Genomic DNA, 7,952 nt, shown 5'->3' with positions numbered 1-7,952 from the left:
TGTACTACGCTCCACCCACCTATCCGCCCCAGGCTTGCACATCATTGGCACTCACAATTTAGGGAAGGGAAGGAGGTGCACATTTTGCACCATTGTTGCATCTTAATGTGCAATTCACAGTGCATGCACAATTTTGCAGCAGCTATTTTGGAATTCTTGAAAAAGCTGCATTATAAGACCAAACATGACCAAATATGTTATTTTAAATCAGTGGTGTAACAAAAAGGCTCCGGGCCCACTCACAAGAAAATATTCACAGGGGCCTGGTATGCCTGCAAACCCTCCCTGCCCCTTTCCCCCCGCGTCCCCACTGCTCATGTCAAGATAAGGCCGGGAAGGGGGATTTCCTTAACTATAGAGGAAGCAGACTCTATGGTCCAGGCCCCCAAACAACCTCAGGGTCTGCTTCCTCTATAGTTACTATACTGTTTTGCACTTTGCCTGTGTGTGTAGCCCAATTAGTGCCCAATTAATAAAGGATAACGTTAATCCAGGCTTCACAAATTAATGGTTTTATTAAACTTTTCAGCTAATAAATGTTCTTGCCCTTTTTTTTTTAATTCATGGCCGTGGTGCTCCCCAAAGGAATGAGAACTACACAGATACTGGGTGGACTTTATCATGTGGGATACACAACGCGGATGGGGCCATCTTGTTGAGCGAATCCAGAGGACCCGTAAGCTTTTAGTTTCAACCAACCTCTTTATTTATTCTACATTGATAAATACATTTCCCATCTCCTTTCACTTGTGAATTTCTCCCAGCCTGGTTTGTGTTGCCTGTATCTGCGTTGACAGGTTTTCCGTTGTGATTATCTCCCTCGCTAAAGCCCCAGTGTTTACAGTGCTTCATTTAGACTGGATCGGCTTAAGAAAATGTCTTTGCCTTATCACAGGCGCCAAATTCTTAGTAACGAGCAATGGCAATGCTCTTAAAAAAAATGACAACTTTCTGCTTTCAGAAAAGGAAAAAGTCATTTTCTTAGAATAAAAAGCCGAGCAAACTTACGGCCTTAACTTATAGGGACGCAGTAGCAGCAGCCGCCAAGTGGTGGCACTAAACTGCTGCAAGTTAAAGGGTTCCTAAGCTGGTAATGATTATATATATATATTTTTTCCATACGTTGGAAATAGCTTGTGCCTTGTGTACAATGTCACTATTGCCAGGCACGGTGATTTGTTTTGTTTTGAGGAAATAGGAAGTCATTTGGATTTGGATGTCCTAAAAAAAAAATATATTTGAAAGTGGAATTCAAGTGTGAGTTACGAGGCCTTGGCACATGATTTATAGGAAATATTTCTTCTATTTGGGAACGATAGCAGCTGCAAAGACCTGGTGGGAATAGAACTGCTCACACCTTGGATCCCCGGCACAGCCCAAACTCATTTGTGTTTCTAGATGTTGAGTTATTGGGTGGATAACAGTTAACAACTTCCTTGAAATAAACATAACTTGTGACGTCACAATGGGGAGTTCAGTAGAAATACTTCCCCCAGAATGCCTTATGTGTACTTATGCTAATCATAATAAATACAAAAGTAATAAAGTGCACAAACATCAGCTCGTATATCAAGTATATCAGAAAGAGGCAATATATATACGAGTGGGGTTTTTGTGTAATGCGCCCTCTGAATTACAACTTAAATTGGAACGGGCACGTCAGAAAACACAGCAATATTTGTAACGGAATCCGATGACATGTGGTGAGGATTTAAGATGAAATAAATTGGATGGGATTAGAAACATGGAAAAATGTTGCTCGTGGCAGAATTGCTCTTTAAATTATGGCCATTTCCACACTTTGGACTCGGCGCTGTGCCTTTTTCTAGAAGGAAAACAGAAACAGAAATCCTTGACCCTGTTTTATAGCACATAAAGTTTTGGCATGTTAATCTCCTCCCATTAACCCCCACTGTGTTTATATTCTGTACGTCTGTCATGTGCGCAGAAAGCAAAAGGATCATGGGTAGCACACAACGTATATCAGTTTCTTCAAGCAGTGTCACCGACCAACCATTTACCTATGATTTGGTTGGTCGGGTGCAAAAGATGATGGTGCAAGGGAATAGTTCAATGGAATTAATTGATATTCCAAACTGATATATCATGCATGCAACTCTTAGGAGTGGGCCCTTGTGTAATGTTGGAGTGCTGCAGAACTATGATTGTCAGGACAAAATCAATATATGGGCCCCAGTGGTTCTTAAAGCAAGAAATAACTTCTTTATTGGCATGGAGTAACATTCCAACAGTCTCTTGGGGTATAGGCACAGATGATCTAGCACAGTTGCTCCTAATATACTCACAAATAGACTGTAGACCCGCAGATCCCCAACCTTTTATACCCATGAGCCACATTTAAATGGAAGAAGTGTTGGGGAGCAACACAAGCAAGAAAAATGTTCCTGGGGGTGCAAATAAGAGTAATAATTGGCTACTTAATAGCCCCCATGTGGACTGGCAGCCCACAGAAGGCTCTGCTTGGCATTATACTTGGTTTTATGCAACCAAACTTACCCCCGTACCAGAAATTAAAAAACGAGCACCTATTTTGAGGCCAAGGGGAGCAACAGTGAAGGGGTTTGTGAGCAACATGTTGCGCCCGAGCCACTGGTTGGGGATCACTGCCTTAGACAAATAGACCAGACGGAGTTTTTGCCCATTAGGGGCCAGTGACCAGTCTGCAGGTCACTGGAAAAATGTTCTACTCCAAGTTTTGGGCCCTCCAAGTGGAACCTGTTCAATCTTCAGTAGTTCCTAAGTCTGTACGCTTGAGTCCCTATCCTAAGGGTTACTACCCCAGGAATCCTTCTAATCCTTCTAATTTCCTCATAGGAGCAACAGGCTCTGCCTAGGCCAGAGGCATAACTATAGAGGAAGCAGATCACACGTTTGCAGGGGGACCTGGACCATGGGTTCTGGGGGGACAGGCGAGTTGGAGGTGTGAGTGGGTGGGTGATGGGCAGGGAGTGGGTGGGAGGCAGATCAGATTTAGATAGCTGTGCATTTATCAGTCCCAGGAAATGGAATCCTGGGTTGACATAGAAATAACTTTTTGAAAGATTAATATGCTTTTGAAAACAGAAAGTAAAAACAAAAAGAAAATGTTTAGCTCAGTGTCAGAATATCAGAAATTCTGATTGGTTACTGATGGTTGCTAATGGTAAGTGCACTTATGTGAATTAGAATCTATTAGCCACTTAGATTTGTGGTGAGGCCTAGGGTGGCCTGCTTGCAGCAGGGAGCGGGAAAGTTTGTTCGCGCATACGTGGGAGGGGCAGCTTGGGGCGCCCGGATTGGAAATCTGCCGCTTCTTAGCTCCACACTAGGTTCTTACTTTCCACTTGGTATTTCTATATATTTCTTCTTTAAGCCAAAGCCTTGGGGCAGGGAATAGGGAACAAGCCCATGTCTACGACTACAATAACTCTACAATGCATCGTGATGAATGGGACATTGGAACAAATAACAATGGACAATACTTTCAATTAGTGATGAGCAAATCGGCCCGCTTCGTTTCCCCCTGAAAATTTGCAAAACGACAGACGTGACTTTTTTTTTCACCCACACCCATTTTGATGCAAGCACGTCTATTTCGATGCAGCCGCGCCTATTTTGACACGCCGTGACTTTTTTGATACGCAACAATTTTTGTTTGCAGCCAAACAATTCGCCTGTGCCGAAATTCAGAAATTCGCTGCAAATCCACTCATCACTACTTTCATTAAGTTGTAGGCAAATGCTGCTAATTTTTGTTTCTTTAGGGGATGTCAGTACTTAACAAAACTCAGCAAGGAAAAAGATTTTTTCTACTTTTTTTAACTGTTTATGATTAATTATTTGCTCTAATCATAGCCTTCTCGGAAAAGACCAATAGTTTGTTTCTCATTCTAATTTCTTGCCTCAGTTGCATTTTTTTTTCCACCATCTATTTTTTTTCTAAATATCATACAACTATGAAAATCTCACCAAATTTTCGGTGGCAAGCCGTTTGTGTAATATTGAAAGCAAAAAAACAGGTTAAAAAAAGAACAATCATGCAGAAAAAAATGAAATTGGGCAAAAAGATGCAAGCAAAATAAAAACCCAAAAAGCGCGATATTTCTTTACCTTTATGTATCCATTCCACTACCACAATTATGACTAAATCAGCCCTACGCTGCGTATACTCACAGCCGACAGTATTTCAACAAAACCACATGAAATTGGTGCTGATTTTTGTTTCTTTAGGGGACCTCAGTAAGGCAAAACAACACTCAGCATGTTATAAACATATTTTTTTCCTGCTTTTTTATGTTCTTTGGTTGATACCAATTTATGACCGAGTATCTAATTATTCCCTCTCATTTTAGCCAACATGGCTGGCACACAAACCCTTGAACTGCTGCAGACGATTTTTGTGGTCCCTATGACTTCTTTAATAATATTTGTTTTATTTCTTCGTTGTAAGTGAGGGCTTCAGCTGTTGAACTTGCCATTTTAGTTCAGGTTGTGAACCACAAACCACACACTTGAGTTTAAGAATGTATTAAGTATCTAAATACTCTATTGCTAATTCACAGAAATCATTTTGTCACGTTGCATACTTGCGGCCAAACAGAAAGCTAGCCGCCAATGCATTTCCTGGAAATTAAACTCTGGCTGGAGTTCTGTTTCTGAAAAATGCCCTTCCAAATATGTACTTTGTGATCATTAGGAAGGCATAATGGATACTAATTAGAAATGGGAAGGAAGCATCATTTTTGAGGTTAAACTATTCAACACTTTGTTTTGGGAGTTTGAAAGCCAAATTTTAAATAGAAAATAGGATGCATGGTTTAAACATAGGCAATTTTGAGATAAAGTCGGATTTTTCCTTACTCCTAGATCAGGGCGGGGCAAACTAGGGCCCGCGGGCCTCGTTGGCCTTTTTAATCTGGCCCACCAACTCCTGATTGGTTGCACGGGACGTCAGTACGCATGTGGCGCAACCGTATAAAAATGTTCTGATGCAACAGGGAGCCAGGGGACAGAGGCAGCCGAAGGACGGAGGAAGCAGGCCTAAGCAGGACGTCGCTGAAGGATGGAGCTGGGGGGAGCCGCAGGAAGCTGTAGGTTCCTAGGGGGGGATGGAGGATGCTGGGGGGAGCTGGAGGGAGGATGTTGAGGAGGATGCTGGGAAGGACGCTGGGGGGAGCTGGAGGATTCTGGGGAGTGGAGCTGGAGGATGCTTGGTGGGATGCTGAGGGGGGGAGCTGGAGGATGCTGGAAGGGAGCTGAAGGATGCTGGGGAGGAGCTGGAGGATGCTGGGGTGGGGAGCTGCAGGATGCTGGGGAGTGGAGCTGGAGGATGCTGGATGGGAGCTAAGAGGCCCCGTTATTTCTGATGGCAGCCCTGGGCGTAACACTGGCCCAGCCCGGCCCGTCTGTAAGTCAATGTGGCCCCTGAGCCAAAAAGTTTGCCCACCTCTGTCCGATATATAAATGGGTTTTTGCCAGAACTTAATTTTTTTCATTATTGTTCCCTTAAAAATTCGGGTTTTAAAATAACTCGACATGTTTGATCTGTTGAGTAACATTGAGTCCTATGGAGGCTTAGAATAGTAGAGGAATAGACTAGTCAGCGACAGTCTGTCCTTGACACATTTTCAAGGACAAGTTAATCCCCTCATTGTTTTCAGTTTCACCCAGCTTGAAGGGGAACTCAATCCCATCATTGTTTTCTACTTCACACGTTTTCTATGGAAAGTTAATCCCCTCATTTTCAGTGTCACCCAGTTTCAAGAGAAAGTTAAACACGTTATTGTTTGCCAAGAATAAGTGCCAATGCTCCTAAAATGGCTGCTGGAGCAAATCCTGTTTGGGAAGAATAGAGTGGATTCATAGAAACAAACGTCCATTTAAATTCAGGGTTTTCGAATGTAAACTGGAAATTTTCATACGAACGTTCCAAACATTATCATGACATCTTATAAATACAGGAAAATCGGGTTTAATTCGGATTTATACCATGTTGAGTTTATACGACTTTCAAGGCCAGAAAAATGAAATGTGCCCCATAATGTTTACGTCTGAAATCCTTTTTACAAGAGCAGATACATGATGGACATCTGGACAACATACTAGATTTGGAGACTTTTGTACAAAAAATTGCCAGGGCCTCTAAAGAAGTGAACACAACAAGATGAGACCTGGATTTTATATGCAAGGAATATCTAAATATTTAAAGAAAATGTTTTCAATAAAAAACTAGTCTTAACAGGTGCACAGATGCAATTCTCTCGCTAAATTTCTCAGGGTGGCCTGTTTTTCAGTGGGAGGCTTACTGTTTAATTTCATTTACTGACTCTCAGGCAGCCATAAGCAAGCTGTCTCCAATGTCTGTGTTATCAGAATGTAGTATTAAACCCGAATAGTCCTGTAACCCCTATTGGATGTAAAACAGGCAATACCAGCTAGATAGGCTTTAGAGTATTTCCCTTGGAAATATCCAAGGGGAATAGTGCAACTACAAATCACTTAGGCTGTGTGACGCCAGAAGGTTCTTTTGTGGTAAATCAGAACTTAACTTATTTATTTGCCCAAGACAAATGATCCACAGGGTTATGCAATACTCATAAGGAGTTACTCACAGGAGTTAGCAGATAAAGGCAAAGAGGATAGAAATGGACTATCCCACCTCTACAGAGTGTGGGCAGGGTAAAGACCGCCAAACAGCACGGCACCACTGTGGAGGGTAGTCTGGACAAGTATCAGTGTCCTCAGGATGTGTACCTTAGCTGTCTAGGATCCCACACAGCCGACTGTGGATCAGGGATAGGAACTAACCTGATACCTGTGTCTTAACTGTGGTCCCTACACTAAGGCAACAGTGTCTGTAGGGTACTTCCAGCTAATCTCTCCTGGTTGGAGCCAGAAACTGCTCTTTCTAACTAGACTCATTATCTCACTTTCCTGGAAAGTGCTGTGACAGATGTTATCCTGTTCTTGCTGATTCACGGGGGTCCCTGTTCCTCGACTTCACTAGAGTTAGATTGCTCTCTAGGGTATAATGGCTTACTGAGGCCCTGTTGATCCTAGGCTCAGTGGAACTTCCACCTGAGCCAACAGATACAGTCTAAGAGGAAGATCCACCCCTTTCGCAAACACTATATTAGAGTGCAAAGGGAGTGGTCTACCTATAAACCAATAAGGCACAAATGCTAATAGCAAACTAGATACATGGGTGCTCAGTAACAAGGATAAAGAAGGAATGGTATGGTATGCCATAGGGGCATATTAACCCTATGGGTCCCTACAGCCCCAATCTGTGTTAAAGTGTTTATCCAACACCCAAGTTCTCTATAAAGGTAGTAAGAAATGTTAAAACAAAACCCTTAAGTTTTCTCAAGTGTGAAGTTTCAAACAGGCCATGAGTTTATTTTGATTGTCCAAAAAAAACAAACAAACCTCACCCCCCATAGTCTCTTGAAAAAAGGAAATAATACTGAGTGCAGTGTATTCAACAGTTCAGCATTTACAAAAAAAGGCAAAACGCAGGAATGTGCAGGACAATTCATAAAAAAAACCTTCAAAATGTATTTCAATGAAATATATTCTCCCTTGCTCTACAGAACTGGCAGTTCATGACTTTCACTAGGCACAAAAACATAAAATATAAATTAAACGAAACCAAGGGGCATATTTATATAAATTCGAATTTAACTTAAATTTTCAAGATTTAGCACCTGAAAAGAAAAAAAAAATTGTAATGAAAATATTCAGCATCTAAGACTTCAACCAGCTTCTAATGATGTCAAAGGGAGGTGCATTTTTAAACAAATTTATAAAAAAAAAAGCTAATTTTTTTTAAAAAAAAAGTGAATGGAGAGTGATTTTTGTTGCAATTGAGTTCTTTTATTTATCAAGTTGTTTAGTTTTGAGTTGTTTTCATAAGAAAGCTGGCAGTCTAGAAAAAGAAGACAGGTCATGTT

This window comes from Xenopus tropicalis, chromosome 2 (genome assembly GCF_000004195.4).
Source record: "Xenopus tropicalis strain Nigerian chromosome 2, UCB_Xtro_10.0, whole genome shotgun sequence".
Lineage (NCBI taxonomy): Eukaryota > Metazoa > Chordata > Amphibia > Anura > Pipidae > Xenopus > Xenopus tropicalis.
The sequence above is the reverse complement of the archived record's forward strand: the minus strand, read 5'-3'. Positions refer to the sequence as shown.